A 20,000-nucleotide genomic window follows, 5' to 3' on the forward strand; every position below is an offset into this window, starting at 1 on the left:
GTGGCTAGTAGTGGCTTTCAGTAGGCCTTTAAGTGTTTCATGTGAACTTGTTGTAATGATAAGTGTTACCTGTAGATGGCAGTCACACCTACGATATACTTTTGGACTGCAAGATGACAACAGTAGTAGAAGTGTGTGCCAACACAATTTGTTGTTAAATAAATGTGCTAGCAAGTCCGAGCACAAGAAGACAAACTGTTGCTATTTTATTGAGAACATGGGACGTTACCAAGGACATAAGAAAATGTGTCTTCAAAAGGACTTCATGTCACCAAAACCCCGTCGAACAACTGGTTTACAGACTTGTGATTGAAAAAATAAAACATTTTAACACTGAAAAACAAAACAACTTGGTTTTATTGTGCCTATAAAAAAAAGGCGAGCTGCCATTTTGACAGACAGATTGGTCATTTTAATCAACAAATCACAGGTGAGTGTTTTTCCAAGACAAATACGTACTTGTCCTTTACTTGAAGTCTGACCAGGCAGGTTGTGACGTGTTGTTCAATTTGTGATAAAAGTACACAATGTTACATATTAATACATGACAAAAGCACTAATATAAATATCTAATCTATAAATGTAGAAGCATGTTAAAAAGATTGTTACACAAACAACAATGTCACACATGTTATATGTGCTGATGTTGTTAGAAAGCTCAAATTAAAGTCTTGACAGTTTATTTCAAATCTTGCAGTTTCATTTGCTGCTGCTGTTCTCACCAGCACACTTGTGTTTCTTACACTGCTACTTAGAAGACAATCTTTCACCACACACACTGCAACCCAACACTTTCTCTCCAGTGTGTGTTCTCATGTGTCTTTTCAAATGTTGACTTTCTGTAAAGCTTCTGCCACAGTTTGAACAGATAAAAGGTTTTTCCCCAGTGTGCGTTCTCATGTGCACTTTCAAATTGTTACTTTCTCCAAGATGTTTACCACAGGCTGAACAGATAAACCGGTGTGTATTCGCATGTGTGCTTTCAAATTGTGACTTTGTGCAAAACCTTTACTACAGATTGAACAGGAAAAAGGTTTTTCTCCACTGTGTATTTTCATGTGTTCTTTCAAATGATGATTTTGTGTAAAACCTTTACCACAGATTGAACAAGAAAAAGGTTTTTCTCCAGTGTGTGTTCTCATGTGCACTTTCAGATAAGAACGGGAATGAAAGGTTGTGTGACAGTGAGAACATTTCAAGCGGGTGTTGTCAGTTGTCTTATCATCTTTAGAGTCTTCATCATCAGTGTCAGGAGAGTGTGAGGTTGTGTCCTCACTATCTGATAGTGGAGCTAAGAGCTTGTCTGCTTGTGATCCTCCACAGTGGTCTTCATCAGCTTCTGTTGTCATGTGTTGTGTTGAGCTGCTGCTTGGAGGCTCCCCCCCTCCCCTCTCCTCACTTTCACCTCTGACCTCATCATCTTCACCCTTCACAGGGACACCAGTCACTGGGAACTCCTCCAGTCCTTCAATATCCTCTCCCTCCTGACTGATGCTGTGTTCCTCTTGGTCCTGCTCTTCTTCTTTAAAGTAGGGGGTCAGTGGGTCCTCAACTTCCTTTTTAATATGAGGGGTCAGCCTGTCCTCTTGCTCCTTTAAGTGAGGGGTCTGTGGATGCTCCTCTTCATTTTTGATGTGTAAGATCAGTGGGTCCTCCGCTTGCCCTTTCATGTGAAGGGTCAGTTTAACATTATGGGTCTGTGGCGTCTCGTCTTCCTCTTTAATGTGGGGGGGATGTGGCTCCTCTCCTCCCTCTCCGATGCGTTGGGAATGTGATACCTTTTCTTCCTCATGTATGTTGGTGGACTCTCCTCTCTGAGCTGCTACCTTACCGTGGTAGAGGAGTTTGCGTGTCCCAATGATCCTAGGAGCTATGTTGTCCGGGGGCTTTAAGCCCCCTGGTAGGGTCCCCCAAGACAAACAGGTCCTAGGTGAGTGATCAGACAAAGAGCAGCTCAAAGACTTCTATGGAATTTACAACAAAATGAACTCAGATTTCCCTCGCCCGGACGCGGGTCACCGGGGCCCCGCTCTGGAGCCAGGCCCGGAGTCGGGGCACGATGGCGAGCGCCTGGTGGCCGGGCCTGTCCCCATGGGGCCCGGCCGGGCACAGCCCGAAGAGGCAATGTGGGTCATCCCTCCAATGGGCTCACCACTCATAGGAGGGGCCATAGAGGTCGGGTGCATTGTGAGCTGGGCGACAGCCGAAGGCAGGGCACTTGGCAGTCCGATCCTCGGCTACAGAAGCTAGCTCTTGGGACGTGGAACGTCACCTCACTGGGGGGGAAGGAGCCTGAGCTAGTCCGCGAGGTAGAGAAGTTCCTGCTGGATATAGTCGGACTCACCTCGACGCACAGCAAGGGCTCTGGAACCACTTCTCTCGAGAGGGATTGGACCCTCTTCCACTCTGGCGTTGCCGGCAGTGAGAGGCGACGGGCTGGGGTGGCAATTCTCGTTCCCCCCCGGCTCAAAGCCTGCACGTTTGAGTTCAACCCAGTGGACGAGAGGGTAGCTTCCCTTCGCCTTCGGTTGGGGGGACGGGTCCCGACTGTTGTTTGTGCTTACACACCAAACAGCAGGTCAGAATACCCACCCTTTTTGGGTACACTCGAGGAAGTTCTGGAAAGTGCTCCCCCGGGTGATTCCCTTGTCCTACTGGGGGACTTCAATGCTCATGTTGGCAACGACAGTGAAATCTGGAGAGGAGTGATTGGGAAGAATGGCCGCCCGGATCTAAACCCGAGTGGTGTTTTGTTATTGGACTTTTGTGCTCGTCACGGATTGTCCATAACAAACACCATGTTCAAACATAAGGGTGTCCATATGTGCACTCGGCACCAGGACAACCTAGGCCGCAGTTCCATGATCGACTTTGTAGTTGTGTCATCGGATTTGCGGCCTTATGTTTTGGACACTCGGGTGAAGAGAGGGGCGGAGCTTTCTACCGATCACCACCTGGTGGTGAGTTGGCTGCGATGGTGGGGGAGGATGCCGGACAGACCTGGCAGGCCCAAGCGCATTGTGAGGGTCTGCTGGGAACGTCTGGCAGAGTCTCCTGTCAGAGAGAGTTTCAATTCCCACCTCCGGGAGAACTTTGAACATATCACGAGGGAGGTGCTGGACATTGAGTCCGAGTGGAACATGTTCCGCACCTCTATTGTCGGGGCGGCTGATTGGAGCTGTGGCCGCAAGGTAGTTGGTGCCTGTCTTGGCGGTAATCCCAGAACCCGTCGGTGGACACCAGCAGTGAGGGATGCCGTCAAGCTGAAGAAGGAGTCCTATCGGGTTCTTTTGGCTCATAGGACTCCGGAGGCAGTGGACGGGTACCGACGGGCCAAGCGGTGTGCAGCTTTAGCGGTCGCGGAGGCAAAAACTCGGACATGGGAAGAGTTCGGGGAAGCCATGGAAAACAACTTCCGGACGGCTTTGAAGCGATTCTGGACCACCATACGCCGCCTCAAGAAGGGGAAGCAGTGCACTATCAACACCGTGTATGGTGCGGATGGTGTTCTGCTGACTTCGACTGCGGATGTTGTGGATCGGTGGAGGGAATACTTCGAAGACCTCCTCAATCCCACCAACACGTCTTCCTTTGAGGAAGCAGTGCCTGGGGAATCTGTGGTGGACTCTCCTATTTCTGGGGCTGAGGTCGCTGAGGTAGTTAAAAAGCTCCTCGGCGGCAAGGCCCCGGGGGTGGATGAGACCCGCCCGGAGTTCCTTAAGGCTCTGGATGCTGTGGGGCTGTGTTGGTTGACAAGACTCTGCAGCATCGCGTGGACATCGGGGGCGGTACCTCTGGATTGGCAGACCGGGGTGGTGGTTCCTCTCTTTAAGAAGGGGGACCGGAGGGTGTGTTCCAACTATCGTGGGATCACACTCCTCAGCCTTCCCAGTAAGGTTTATTCAGGTGTACTGGAGAGGAGGCTTCGCCGGATAGTCGAACCTCGGATTCAGGAGGAACAGTGTGGTTTTCGTCCTGGTCGTGGAACTGTGGACCAGCTCTATACTCTCGGCAGGGTTCTTGAGGGTGCATGGGAGTTTGCCCAACCAGTCTACATGTGCTTTGTGGACTTGGAGAAGGCATTTGACCGTGTCCCTCGGGAAGTCCTGTGTGGAGTGCTCAGAGAGTATGGGGTACCGGACTGTCTTATTGTGGCAGTCCGCTCCCTGTATGATCAGTGTCAGAGCTTGGTCCGCATTGCTGGCAGTAAGTCGGACACGTTTCCAGTGAGGGTTGGACTCCGCCAAGGCTGTCCTTTGTCACCGATTCTGTTCATAACTTTTATGGACAGAATTTCTAGGTGCAGTTAAGGCGTTGAGGGGTTCCGGTTTGGTGGCCGCAGGATTAGGTCTCTGCTTTTTGCAGATGATGTAGTCCTGATGGCTTCATCTGGCCGAGATCTTCAGCTCTCACTGGATCGGTTTGCAGCCGAGTGTGAAGCGACCGGAATGAGAATCAGCACTGGTGGAGGGCCATCTCCGGGTTGGGGAGGAGACACTGCCCCAAGTGGAGGAGTTCAAGTACCTAGGAGTCTTGTTCACGAGTGAGGGAAGAGTGGATCGTGAGATCGACAGGCGGATCGGTGCGGCGTCTTCAGTAATGCGGACGTTGTATCGATCCGTTGTGGTGAAGAAGGAGCTGAGCCGGAAGGCAAAGCTCTCAATTTACCGGTCGATCTACGTTCCCATCCTCACCTATGGTCATGAGCTTTGGGTCATGACCGAAAGGATAAGATCACGGGTACAAGCGGCCCAAATGAGTTTCCTCCGCCGTGTGGCGGGGCTCTCCCTTAGAGATAGGGTGAGAAGCTCTGTCATCCGGGAAGAATCAAAGTAAAGCCGCTGCTCCTTCACATGGAGAGGAGCCAGATGAGGTGGTTCGGGCATCTGGTCAGGATGCCACCCGAACGCCTCCCTAGGGAGGTGTTTAGGGCACGTCCAACCGGTAGGAGGCCAAGGGGAAGACCCAGGACACGTTGGGAAGACTATGTCTCCCGGCTGGCCTGGGAACCCCTCGGGATCCCCCGGGAAGAGCTAGACGAAGTGGCTGGAGAGAGGGAAGTCTGGGTTTCCCTGCTTAGGCTGCTACCCCCGCAACCCGACCCCGGATAAGCGGAAGAGATGGATGGATGGACATCATATATCACACATCATGTGTCACACATCATGTATCACACGTCATGTATCACACGTCATGTATCAAACATCATATATCACACATCATGTATCACACATCATATATCACACATCATGTATCACACACCATATATCATGTATGACCACAAGGTGGCGATAGTTTCAAAGAACTATGAAGTTGTTGCAGGTATGACCACATGGTGTCGATAGTTTCAAAGAACTATGAAGTTGTTGCAGGTATGACCACATGGTGGCGATAGTTTCAAAGAACTATGACGTTGTTGCAGGTATGACCACATGGTGGCGATAGTTTCAAAAACTATGAAGTTGTTGCAGGTATGACCACATGGTGGCGATAGTTTCAAAGAACTATGACGTTGTTGCAGGTATGACCACATGGTGGCGATAGTTTCAAAGAACTATGAAGTTGTTGCAGGTATGACCACATGGTGTCGATAGTTTCAAAGAACTATGAAGTTGTTGCAGGTATGACCACATGGTGGCGATAGTTTCAAAGAACTATGACGTTGTTGCAGGTATGACCACATGGTGGCGATAGTTTCAAAAACTATGAAGTTGTTGCAGGTATGACCACATGGTGGCGATAGTTTCAAAGAACTATGACGTTGTTGCAGGTATGACCACATGGTGGCGATAGTTTCAAAGAACTATGAAGTTGTTGCAGGTATGACCACATGGTGTCGATAGTTTCAAAGAACTATGAAGTTGTTGCAGGTATGACCACATGGTGGCGATAGTTTCAAAGAACTATGACGTTGTTGCAGGTATGACCACATGGTGTCGATAGTTTCAAAGAACGATGAAGTTGTTGCAGGTATGACCACATGGTGGCGATAGTTTCAAAGAACTATGAAGTTGTTGCAGGTATGACCACATGGTGGTGATAGAGCGCAGTGGGCGAACTGCAGATGGGAACTACTTCAACATGAGAGGAATAAACATCAAACATGTTGTGGACTCAATTGATGACTTGTTTATTGCTGCAGACAAGCTGGCAGGTATGACAACAACAGGTATGTCACACCTGAGAGACATGGCACACACCAACAACAGGTATGTCACACCTGAGAGACATGGCACACACCAACAACAGGTATGTCACACCTGAGAGACATGGCACACACCAACAACAGGTATGTCACACCTGAGAGACATGGCACACACCAACAACAGGTATGTCACACCTGAGAGACATGGCACACACCAATAACAGGTATGTCACACCTGAGAGACATGGCACACACCAATAACAGGTATGTCACACCTGAGAGACATGGCACACACCAATAACAGGTATGTCACACCTGAGAGACATGGCACACACCAACAACAGGTATGTCACACCTGAGAGACATGGCACACACCAACAACAGGTATGTCACACCTGAGAGACATGGCACACACCAATAACAGGTATGTCACACCTGAGAGACATGGCACACACCAACAACAGGTATGTCACACCTGAGAGACATGGCACACACCAACAACAGGTATGTCACACCTGAGAGACATGGCACACACCAATAACAGGTATGTCACACCTGAGAGACATGGCACACAACAATAACAGGTATGTCACACCTGAGAGACATGGCACACACCAACAACAGGTATGTCACACCTGAGAGACATGGCACACACCAACAACAGGTATGTCACACCTGAGAGACATGGCACACAACAATAACAGGTATGTCACACCTGAGAGACATGGCACACACCAACAACAGGTATGTCACACCTGAGAGACATGGCACACACCAATAACAGGTATGTCACACCTGAGAGACATGGCACACACCAACAACAGGTATGTCACACCTGAGAGACATGGCACACACCAACAACAGGTATGTCACACCTGAGAGACATGGCACACACCAATAACAGGTATGTCACACCTGAGAGACATGGCACACACCAATAACAGGTATGTCACACCTGAGAGACATGGCACACACCAATAACAGGTATGTCACACCTGAGAGACATGGCACACACCAACAACAGGTATGTCACACCTGAGAGACATGGCACACACCAACAACAGGTATGTCACACCTGAGAGACATGGCACACACCAACAACAGGTATGTCACACCTGAGAGACATGGCACACACCAACAACAGGTATGTCACACCTGAGAGACATGGCACACACCAATAACAGGTATGTCACACCTGAGAGACATGGCACACACCAACAACAGGTATGTCACACCTGAGAAACATGGCACACACCAACTACTCAACAACAGGTATGTAACATTTGTATATTGATCCAGATCATGAAGTAGTAGAACCCAAAATGCTCAGTGGTTAAGGCTGCTGCCTCTCACACGGTACTACTGGGTTCAAATCCACAAGATGGGAGGTCTTGTTTTTTGTTTCATCTCTATCATTGTTAAATGATTGCATTTGTATATGAGTGAAAATCATGTCTTGATGGAACCCAGGATACCTCAATGGTCAACACTGTGAGCTTCAAATATGGGGGTACTGGGTTTGAATCCCAATTGGTTTGATATGTAACTTCAGTTCAAAATTGAGCTCCACCTCAATCGTAGTTTACTGGGACAGATGTCACGATTCCATTAATGAATGAGCCAGACTACACTTACAATAAGACTCAGGATAGCTCAATGGTTAAGACTGCTGCCTCTCATGCAGAACTACTGGGTTCAAATCCATTGTTAGGAGGCGTTAGTTTATTGTTTTGCCTTGATCATAGTTCACTGATTACATTTGTATATGAGTGAAAAACAATACTCAGTGGGACCTGTGATAGCTCAATGGTTAACACTGCTGCCTCACACGCAGTACTACTGGGTTCAAATCCACATCCGGGAAGTTCTTGTTCTTTGTTTTGCCTGATCATAGTTCACTGATAACATTTGTATATGAGCGAAAACCAAACTTTGTTGGGACCCAGGATAGCTCAATGGTCAACACTGTGGGCTCCTAATACACGGGTAGTGAGTTCAAATCCCATACATGGAGTCAGTAATTTGGCAGTATGGCGTCAAGACGACATACATTGTGGGCTGCTTCTTCTCCCCCACACAGAGTAATGTTATGTGCTAGTTGTTTGACTAACATATAGTTGAAAAATTAAGTCAACACTAAAGCTAATAATAATCCAAAATAAATTGTCAAATAGTCAATGATGACACCTCAGGGGTTACCTGTGAGTGTGTGTGTGTGTGTGTGTGTGTGTGTGTGTGTGTGTGAGAATGAGTGCGCGTGTGTGTGCGAGTGAGCGTAACTCCTGAGGTGGGTGGGAATAGGATAAATAAAGAGCGTTGACCAATGAGCTCTCCTGGGTACAAATAAAATAAAATAGGTTAATTGTAATTGGATAAAAAAAAAAGTAAATCAAATTATTATTTTAACATTACATGGGAGAAATGACACAGTTACAATATTTGTCAACTTGCAGCCTCCAGCTGATCTTTTAAATTACACATCGACCCAAGCAGGAGTCGAACCCCACACTCTTCAACTTGAGTCAACAGTCTTAACCACTGGGCTATCCTGGGTCTAGATGTGACCATTTTTTTTCATACACAAATGTAATCGAGGACTGTGGCCCAGTAAAGTTTGATGAGGTAGAACAAAATACACTCAACCTGAGTGGGATTTGAACCCAGTACTTTTCATTCCGAGTCAGATGTCTTAACCCCTGGTCTATCTTGGGTCTTGTGAAGAGAAGATTGTCTTCTATACACAAATGTAATCGAGGACTCCTGGCTCAGTAAAGTAAGACAAGCTTAAACAAAATTTTGTCAACATGAGCGGGATTCGAACCCAGTACCTGTTATTCAGAGTCAGCAGTCTTAACCACTGGGCTATCCTGGGTCTTGATGAGATATTTGTTTTTTCATACACAAATGTAATCGAGGACTGATGGCCCAGTAAAGTTTGATGAGGTAGAACAAAATACAGTCAACCTGAGTGGGACTTGAACCCAGTACTTTTCATTCCGAGTCAGATGTCTTAACACCTGGTCTATCCTGGGTCTCATGAAGAGAAGATTGTGTTCTATACACAAATGTAATCGAGGACTCCTGGCTCAGTAAAGTATGACAAGCTTAAACTAAATGTTGTCAACATGAGTGGAATTCGAACCCAGTACCTGTCATTCAGAGTCAGCAGTCTTAACCACTGAGCTATCCCTGGTCCTGTGAAGAATGGATTTCTTTCCATACACAAATGTTATCTACGACCCCTGACTCACTGGAGTAAGATGAGGTGGAAAAAATACAGCTGAGCGGAGTGGGGTGGGGTTTGAACTCTGTACAGTTTGTTTTTAATGCAACAGTCTTAGCCACTGAGCTACTTTCAGTCTTGTAAAGGTAGGATTTTAGTCCATACACAAGTGTAATCGATGACTCCCGGCCTTAGTAAAGTATGATGAGGTAAAAAAAAAAAATACTATCAACCAGAGTGAGGCTTGAACTCAGTACTTTTCATTCAAAGTCAGCAGTCTCAACCCCTAGTCTACCCTGGGTCTTGTGACAATAAGATTGTGTTCCATACATAAATGTAATCGAGGACTCCTGGCTCTGTAAAGTGTAATGAGGTTGGGAATGGGTGAAAAAAATAGAAGATTAAAATAAAATAAAATATAGTAAAAAAAAATGGTCTAAACCTGGGCCCTGGAGAAGGGGGGTCCAGACTGAGGCCAAGGGAAAAAAAACAACAACTCATAGCCATAGTACACATCCCTCTCACATGTGTGTAAGAGGTAAACATCAAAGAAGACAAAGGACATTAAAGACATTAAAGCAGCGGATACAAGCAGACACTTCTACATACAGCTATGAATAACAACTAAAAGAAACATATACACTGTGGTCGCCTCTGCGCTGTTCCACGCCATCGTCCACTGGGGTGGAGGGAGCGTGGCCAGAGCAAAAATTTGCTTGCTCATCTGTTGCTTAATCTTGTATCTTGAGAACATTTTGAGCTTCTCATATCTGTCTAATTTTGTGATCAATTGCTTCTCCTTTATTGCTCCTAAGGGACCCTTAGGAGCAATAAATAAGCTAAAAAGAGACAAGACGTCACTGAGACAAAGGAGGTTGATTTGAGACAACCCTTTGAGCAATATTTGAGAAGTGGGATACACTGACGAGAGCTCATATATGTATGCCATTGTTCTCAATTATGTCTCATTCATTTTGAAGGATGATAAAAAGAGAAAGAAATGAGATGTATGAGCAATAAAAGAGATCTTATGTATGTCTTTTTAATGACTTGATTATTTATCTTAAATTTATTATCATATCTCAAATTTGAGAATCATGAGAACAAATTGAGAGTGCAATTTAAATATTCATCTGACTTAATTAGAAATAACACTAAACAAATACTCAAATATTGAAAGGTGTATCACTTTATTTGGCTACACAAAAATACAAAATATAATTTAAAAATAGATTAAATAACAAAATGTAAATGTAGTGAATTAGTACATACATAATGTACATATTGACATTTACAATACTTAAGACAACATAGAAAACAATATACAAAAAATAAAACAAATACAAAAATAAATGAATTTGACCTTAAGTACTCACTTTGTTATTGTGAAAAAGTCAGGTGTAGTTTTTTTAACTCCTTGTTGAGCAAACCGGGTACCTTAGTTAAAAAAACACTTGACTTCATCTCAGTAAGAGGGTGAGTAAATGACAACATTTCCATTTTTGAAATATTCCAAGCAAAAACTGAAATACATTTATAAAATTGTAACCGTGCTGTCTGGAACTGGTCTACATACAAAAAAATAATCACACATTGAAAACCAGGGATTCTTAACATTTTTAACCTTGGGGCACTACCAACTTTTCCACCACAGAGGGGTCTCAGAATTTTCCACCACAGAGGGGTCTGGGACCAAATGAAATATAAACACTGAATGAGTCCTTCTACACTAAAGTGGATTACAAGCGAGTACCATTGCGGCCCATATGGACGGACCACAGCTAAGAAACAGATATTTATTGGCGGCTTCCAAGGGGTACTCGCAGCCAAACAGTGGGCCCCAGCCCTAGGATTAAGAAACACTGTTGTAAACAATAGAACAGCCTCCTGCGATAACAATATAACATTTGGTACACAAATGATCATTGAAACATGTTGAAATTGGTTACAAAAGCTACTAATATACCTGATTATGTAAGCAGTAACATACTGCGTCATTTCCAGCTGCATTTTTTTTTTATTTGGAAACAACTTTGAACTGTAAAAGGATATTAGCCGCTAGCTTGTTAGTGAGGTTGCATCACTGCCAAATTTGCTTGACACGGCACAGCTCAATATGCATTATCACAGTATAACGTGGTACTAAAAGCTACATCATAGGGCCATTTTTTACAACATATACCGCGCAAACCTAGACCAAAATATTGAACATGTTTACCAAGGAAACATCCTACCATAGAATGAACTTGACAGGTACAAGGGCCTACTTAAAACCGTCTCTGGCCTGACTTTTGTTTACCAAAGCTTTCTTGAGCTTGACCTCCTCAATATCGTCCCAATCAGGAAGGGTACTGCATCTCAGGACATACGCTGCAAGGCAAGAACATAATAATCAGCCATTCGTTATTTTGCCACATCAGTTTCTACAGCTATCAAATATATGCAAAGCAATGCAATAACAATAATAATGCAAATCAAATGTAATGCTTTTTAATGCCATTTTGTTGGTACTTAAACAAATGTAATGCCCATGTGCGACTGCATTTCATTGTTTTTTTTATATCATCAAAAGCTTACAATGATCTGTATACACACAGCTGCAAGCATTAGACAAGTAAATGAGTTGAAAAGTTTACATGAACTGTTACCATCTAGTGTATTAGAATTGGATTACAAAGCTGTTTCATTGGAGAATGTATTTTTATTGATTTATTTTTGTGGAGTAGCATCTGGTGTTTTGACTGTGTGCGTGGCCGTAGACAATCGCTCATTAAAAGGTTTGACTATCCAAAATATTAAAGGAGAACTGCACTTAAAGCCTCTAAACAAACATCCCATTCTGCATCAGATGATCAATATAATATACCCATTAGCAATTTATTTAGTTGTGTCTGTTTGAAACATGCTGTAAGTATATATATATATATAAGTATATATATATTCCCTGAAATTATGACTTATAATAGCCACAAACTGGAGGATACCATTTTTAATCAAGATACAATTTGTTTTAAAATAGTTCAAAGGTTGTATGGAAAAATAAATGAACATCATACTAGGATTGCAAATGATGCATGTGTTTGGAAATGGACGATCGATTTCAACATTTTAGAAAAATACAGAATAATATTGGTAAAAATGCCAATAAAATGCATTTTAAAAAAGCTATAGCAATTAAACATATTGCATTTATTGTATTTACACCCTCTCTGTTGTTTCAAATGTTTACAGTAAACAGCAAGTATGTATCAAGTGTCCGGCAGCTGAAGGAACTTGTATTCATTTATTGTGGGAATGTCAGAGAATGAAATAGTTGTGGTCTGCTGTGAAAATTGCCTCTTTTGTCCATCCTAGGCTAGCGTAGATCACTTGAGGGAATTGCGTCACAACAGTTGCTAATGTTAGGCAAGTTAGCTCATATGTGTTGAAGTGGAGATGATTGAAATAAACGACTCCGTGTCGGCTCAACTTCTCCATTATCCTGACATGGTGTCACAGTTAAGGACTACACGCCTACAGTGACCAAAGAATGGAAAAGTTTATGCCCCCAGAGCAGTTTCATTTTGCTTTATTGAAGCAGTGCTTTTGTCGTGTTCCCACCTTACAATACCTCTTGTATGCAGTTTGAAAGCCGCAGTTCGAAAAAGAAACACACAGACAGACTAACAATTTCGATGACTGTAACCTTCTTAAGTTAATTTTCCTTTACCGTTTGACATATTGACTGTCCGCCATGTCCTACAATCGTATTCCATTTTTTAAATGCCTCTGGGCAATGCATTTAATGCTTTTTTATTGCCGTTTAAAGCCTTCATTTACGCAAAACCATTAATACACACAACCACACTTCAAGTTGATGGACATAAAACTATATTGCTCATCATAACGCTAGTTTTTAGTCTATAACAAATTGTAATTATGTAACATTCAGTTATGCTTCCAGTCTGCTGTAATCGAAAAGGGATCAACATTTCTCATATTGAACTTCTATTTAATTATTGTTACCCAATTTTGGCCTGAAAACACCCTCTGTTTGGGAAAACTTACTAAGGATTCCTTCAACTTTTTTCCGGTTAAGGATGCGCTTTCGTGTTCCTGCAGGTTTGTTTCCAGGGCGTCAAAAAGGGACAGCATTTTGACACTCCTCTACTGTAAAAAAATGAGGTCAAAATAAAGGCATACAATTGGGCTTTGCAGCATGTCTCATGGCAGCAAGGCGGAACAATGATATGAATACGCCGCTCTCAGGAAAGAGCTCTTGCTGGCCCGATTGTTGAGGAGGGCCGTCGCTGTATTTGTCTCCAACCAAGTCGCAGAGAGTTTGAAGTACTCTGACTTGGACCAGATCTGAAAGGGAAAAAATAGCACAAACAATACCAGAATGAGAAAATGTGTTCAAAGCCCAATCACAAGTTTAAGTCAACAAAACAATGACATCATGAATGGTACTTACCTATTTTCAAGAGGACTTCTTCAATTCCTTATTTTTCTGGCCACATTTTTTCCAACTCCTCCCTACATCCATCACATGGCGTCCATGATTTTTCTGCCCGTGTCAAAAGCTTTGTCAAAGCAAGACATTTGGAAAATCTTGAACTTTCCAGAATGGTGTAATAGATTAATAAATGTTCTATTGTATCTTTTTTTGTAGTTATTTTCCTTTTTTTATTAAACATTTACAAGTAGATTAGACAATTCCTGAAGGAGTTATGTACAAGTACTCCAATTCTGGGAGACTGACACAGGCCTTTTGTTTTTACACACACCATCTTGACCTACGGTTTCAACATTTGGTACTTCTTAAAACCGTAACTTAAAAGGGTTGGCAAAACAGCTACCAAGGTACGAGGCAAATTGGCGCCCATGTTAATTACCCAACCGTAGCTTAAAAAGGTTGGTTGAACAGCTATAAAGACTACGCAGCCAATCTGCGTCCGGGCAGACCTTTGCTGCTGTTGCCCGGAGGGCACGGCACGCATGGGCTGCCTGGCGGTATCTTCTTTACAAGCTGTTTTTGTTTGAATTAAAGACTGTGGCGAAGCGGGCGGAGTGCTTGTTTCCGTTGGCAGCACGGAGGGGGCGGGGTTTAAACACAGGAAGTGCGGGCAGACCTTCGCTGCTGTTGCCCGGTCTCATTTGATGATTATTTGACAAAATAAAAAATCCTGCGGTATAAGAGTCTTTGGCACCTTTGGCGGTCTGCTCTTTGTAGTTTTACATTTAATCAGGTGGTGTCTTCTGCCAAGGCATTTACTCTCCTGAAGGAATAAATAAAGTTCTATCTAATCTAAATTTATTGATGTCTTGGACAATTTCTCAATCGGTGGAGAATTGTTGAAGTAATAACATGTTGAAATGACAAATGGTAATACGGAATTTCGGGAAAACAGATAATTTTTCCAGTTCTGATTAAGAGGAAAGCTTCGACGGTGGAACAGTTAAAACGCGTTGAAAAATGTGGAAATCGTAGTCGCCAGAAAAAAGGTGGAAATAGGGCTTCAGGAGATCAGGAATTCTGGAAATTCCTGAACTTTTTTTGAACTACGAAAATGGGAAGTTTGAATTTCCAGAATGGTGCAATGTGTCAAAGGTGGAATGGTTTGAATAGGTAACAACATGTGGAAATGTTGTATTGTTGTATCTTTTTTTTATTTAACATTTAAAACTACATGAGGAAATTCCTGAAGGAATTGCGTGTAAATGCTCCAATGCTGAATATGAACTGAAATCCTCGAATATTTTTAGCATCGTTGAAGTCAAGTACACAGTTTCTGAACAGGCTGAATATTTTGAAGTTGGAACAGTTAGAGTCAGATGGCAAACGCGGAACTTTGAAGGATTTCCCATTGATTTCAACAGAAATTTCCCCAAAATTTAGTCCATGAGTACTGTGCCTTCCAGCAACACTAGCAATGACCTGCTAGTCCTTATAGTTGTTCAACCAACCCTTTTAAGTCACGGTTTGGTAGTTAACATGGACTACGATTGAAACTGTGATTCAGGATGGTTTGTGGAAAAGTTAAATGCCTGTGTCAATCTTCCAGATAACAAACAACAAGATTAAACACATTTCTGTTGAAAGGTAACACTGCATACCGAATTTGTCATTTGACTGGTGGTTATGATTGATTGACTATTCAAAAAGTCTTTGCTAGTAGAGAACACTGACAATGTTCAGTGCAGATAAAAGCCTTGATATTTCCTGACTTGAGTGATCATTAGTGATAGGTTGATGAGGCGTCGTATAGCCTTTTGACACATTGCAAAACTGTATTGATACTGTGTATCTAAATCCTGACATCTGCTGGACATTAAAAATCCCTACACGTGACCTATGGACCGACTCAACTGACACTGATTTTATGACCTAGTTTATACAATAATATAAACCAAGTCATTGTATTTCATTTAGGATTATTTCATATCTTCATTTAAATAAAAATATATATTTTTTTAAATCTTTTTTAGATACAGTCAATAAATAATGTGAACATGTATCATAACATGGAAATCTAAGAGAACGTGTTGTGAATGAGGCTACTTGTGGACTGGGAATTTTTTTTATTTTTTTTACATATACGCTCTGAATACGCACTATTGATTGATTGATTGAAACTTTTATTAGTAGATTGCCCAGTTCGGTACATATTCTGAACAATTGACCACTAAATGGTAACACCCGAATAAGTTTTTCAACTTAAGTCGGGGTCGGGTTCCACGTTAATCAATTCATGGTAAAAACGTAATGAGTGATCCATCGAGCTGGATTTGAACCAGTACCCTAAAAAACTCAGCATAAGCAAATACAGATATCCACTCTATCAACTGAGCTATCAAAAGAATTAACTGTTTCTGCGCAAATATACAGGGTTTCATTCATAGAGCTCGACGCATACGTCGATGCATCGGTGTTGTCAGGTCTCCCACTAATTATCATTTAGAATAATCAGGAATCGATAAATTGCACAGGCAGTCCATGCATACTGTGCCCTCAGAACAACAGTATTAAAGAAATACCAGGTCACCAGGAAGTCTGACCGCATAGTCATTATACCTGTTCAACCAACCTTTTTAAGTTACGGTTGGATAGTTAACATGGGCGCCGATTGCCTCGTACCTTGATAGCTGTTCAGCAAACCATTTTAAGTTACGGTTTTAACAAGTACCAAATGTTGAAACCGTGAGTCAGGATGGTGTGTGGAAAAGCTAAATGCCCGTGTCAGTCTCCCTGAAAATAAAATTGTGAAAGCAAATATTTTGTTGTAGGCTCTGTTTAAATGTGACGTTTGATATTGAGTTTACCATCAACTGGTGATTTTGGTATGCTGCCCAAAAAGTGTCAGACAGTGAAGTAGACTGTCAATGTTCTATTTATAGCAAAACCCTTGGATTTTAAAATTTGTAGTATGTTGAAAAATGTGAAAGGCGTAGTTGATGCAAAGAAGGCTTTGTCAAAGCAAGAAATTTGGAATATCTTGAACTTTCCAGAATGTAATAGGTTAAAAAATGTGGAAATGTTGTATTGTTGTATCTTTTTTGTAGTTATTTTCCTTTTTTATTAAACATTTACAAGGAGATTAGGCAATTCCTGAAAGAATTATGTACGAGTACTCCAATGCTGGGAGACTGACACAGGCATTTTGCTTTTACACACACCATCCTGACCTACGGTTTCAACATTTGGTACTTCTTAAAACCGTAACTTAAAAGGGTTGGCAAAACAGCTACCATGGTACGAGGCAAATTGGCGCCCATGTTAACTACCCAACCGTAGCTTAAAAAGGTTGGTTGAACAGCTATAAAGACTATGCAGCCAGTCTGCGGCCGGGCAGACCTTCGCTGCTGTTTCCCGGTTTCATTAATTTTTCTAGATATATAATTTCTGTTCCAAATAGCATCACTGATGTCAATGGTGACGTTTGATGATTATTTAACAAAATAAAAAATCCTGCGGTATAAGAGTCTTTGGCATCTTTGGCAGTCTGCTCTTTGTAGTTTTACATTTAATCAGGTGGTGTCTTCTGCCAAGGCATTTACTCTCCTGAAGGAATAAATAAAGTACTATCTAATCTAAATGTATTGATGTCTTGGACAATTTCTCAATTGGTGGAGAATTGTTGAAGTAATAACATGTTGAAATGACAAATGGTAATACGGAATTTCGGGAAAACAGAGAATTTTTCCAGTTCTGATTAAGAGGAAAGTTTCGACAGTGGAACAGTTAAAACGCGTTGAAAAATGTGGAAGGAGTAGTTGCCAGAAAAAAAGAGTAGAAATAGGGCTTCGGAAAAGCAGGAATTCGGGAAAATCCTGAACTTTTTTTGACAAGGAAAAGGGGAAGTTTGAATTTCCGGGATGGTGGAATGTGTCGAAGGTGAAATGGTTTGAATAGGTTAAAACGTGGAAATGTTGTATTGTTGTAAATTTTTTTGTCGTTTTTTTATTTATTTTTTATTAAACTTTAAAAACTAGATGAGGCAATTCCTGAAGGAATAGCATGTGATTGTTCCAATGCTGACAATGAACTGAAATCCTGGAATTATTTTAGCATTGTTGAAATCAGGCAAACAATTCCTGAACTGTCTGAAAATTTTAAAGTTGGAACAGCTGGAATCAGATGGAATAAGTGGAACTTTGAAGGATGTCCCATTGATTTCAACAGGAATTTCCCAAAAGTTTAGTCCATGAGTACTGTGCCTTCCAGCAACAATAGCGATGACCTGCTAGTCCTTATAGTTGTTCAACCAACCCTTTTAAGTTACGGTTTGGTAGTTAACATGGACTACGATTGAAACCGTGATTCAGGATGGTGTGTGGAAAAGTTAAATGCCTGTGTCACTCTTCCGGATAATAAACAACAACATTTAACACAATTCTGTTGAAAGGTAACCCTGCATACAGAATTTGTCATTTGACTGGCGGTTTTCATTGATTAATTCTTCAAAAAGTCTTTCATAGTAACGAAGACTGATAAAGTTCAGTGCAGATAAAAGCCTTGAAATTTCCTGATTTGTGTGATCATTAGTGATGGATTGATGAGGCGTCGTACAGTGTTTTGACACATTGCAAAACTATACTGTGTCACTTAATACTAACATCTGCTGGACATTAAAAATCCCTACAGGCAACCTATGGACAGACTCAACTGACACTGATTTTATGACCTAGTATATACAATAATATAAACCAAGTCATTATATTTTTTAAGGATTATTTAATATTTTCATTTAAATAAAAATCTATTTTTTTAAATCTTTTTTAGATACAGTCAATTAATAATGTGAACATGTATCATAACATGGAAATCTAAGAGAATGTGTTGTGAATGATACTTGTGGACTGGGATTTTTTTTTTTTTTTTTTTTTTTTTTTACACATGCGCTGTGAATACGCACTATTGATTGATTGATTGAAACTTGTATTAATAGATTGCACAGTTCAGTACATATTCTGTACAATTGACCACTAAATGGTAACACCATTCTGTCGTTTCATCATTTATTGGCCACCTTTGTTGGAAACATGAAACACATACACAGGTCTCTACTTTTCTGGCGGAGTGATACCTCATCATCAAAAGTCAGATAGAAGAGGAAATAAACAACATTCATTATACATAAATAATAATTTAAATCACATTAACAAAAAAGTTTTATCACAAAACAAATGATAATAATACACAAAGGGATTAAGCGGTAGAAAATGGATGGATGGATGGATAATACACAAATCCACATACCTGTTTTGGAAACATGAAACACATACACAGGTCTCTACTTTTCTGGCGGAGTGATACCTGCGTAAATACCATGTGTAATTATGACCAAACATTTCAAACATTCGACGCTCTAATCCTTACTTAACAAAATTGTGCATAAAAAAATACTTAAAACAACACATCACTTATACCTACAACATTAATATTGTAACTTTTAAAGTATTACGAAAGTTTAGAAATAATATTTACACAAGAAACACAGAGCAATGAAGAACTATTGCCTCATCAGCAAAAGTCCGAAAAATTATCCAAAAAAAACGCAGTCACTTCCTGCACCAGACATCCGGTTCTTCAAAATAAAACTAATACTTCAAAATAAAACATAACACCCTGTCTCGTTCATAATACAGCGCAACAACATCACACTATTACACACATATATATATATATATATATATATATATATATATATATATACACTACATATAATATATATATATATATATATATATATATATATATATATATATATATATACACACTCACACACACAGACACATCCTTCCATCTATTTTCTATCGCTTATCCATATACTAAATATATACATATATACATATATATATATATATATATATATATATATATATATATATATATATATATATATATATATATATATATATATATATATATATATACATATATATATACAGATATACATATATCTACACCACAAATATATATACACACACATATATACACATTAATATATACATTTCAGTTCATCTTCAGCATTGGAGCATTTACACGCAATTCCTTCAGGAATTACCTCATCTAGTTTTAATTGTCTAATAAAATAAAGGAAAAAAGATACAACAATACAATATTTCCACATGTTTTACCCTATTCAAACC

General features: G+C 41.2%; 1 protein-coding gene and 1 long non-coding RNA gene across 5 annotated transcripts in view; one reads left to right on the forward strand and one right to left on the reverse strand.

The window, feature by feature from the left end:
- The window catches only part of LOC133545526 (gastrula zinc finger protein XlCGF57.1-like), a 403,569-nt gene that overhangs the window by 114,009 nt on the left and 269,560 nt on the right, over positions 1–20,000 (forward strand). The gene's annotated exons all lie outside the window — the stretch shown is intronic.
- Positions 10,542–13,708, reverse strand: LOC133545554 (uncharacterized). Its single transcript, XR_009804869.1, has 2 exons — positions 13,416–13,708; positions 10,542–11,738 (listed from the first exon to the last, which is right to left on the reverse strand). It is a non-coding gene; the product is annotated as an uncharacterized LOC133545554 (long non-coding RNA).

The sequence above is a fragment of the Nerophis ophidion genome, linkage group LG28 (genome assembly GCF_033978795.1).
Source record: "Nerophis ophidion isolate RoL-2023_Sa linkage group LG28, RoL_Noph_v1.0, whole genome shotgun sequence".
NCBI classification, from domain to species: domain Eukaryota; kingdom Metazoa; phylum Chordata; class Actinopteri; order Syngnathiformes; family Syngnathidae; genus Nerophis; species Nerophis ophidion.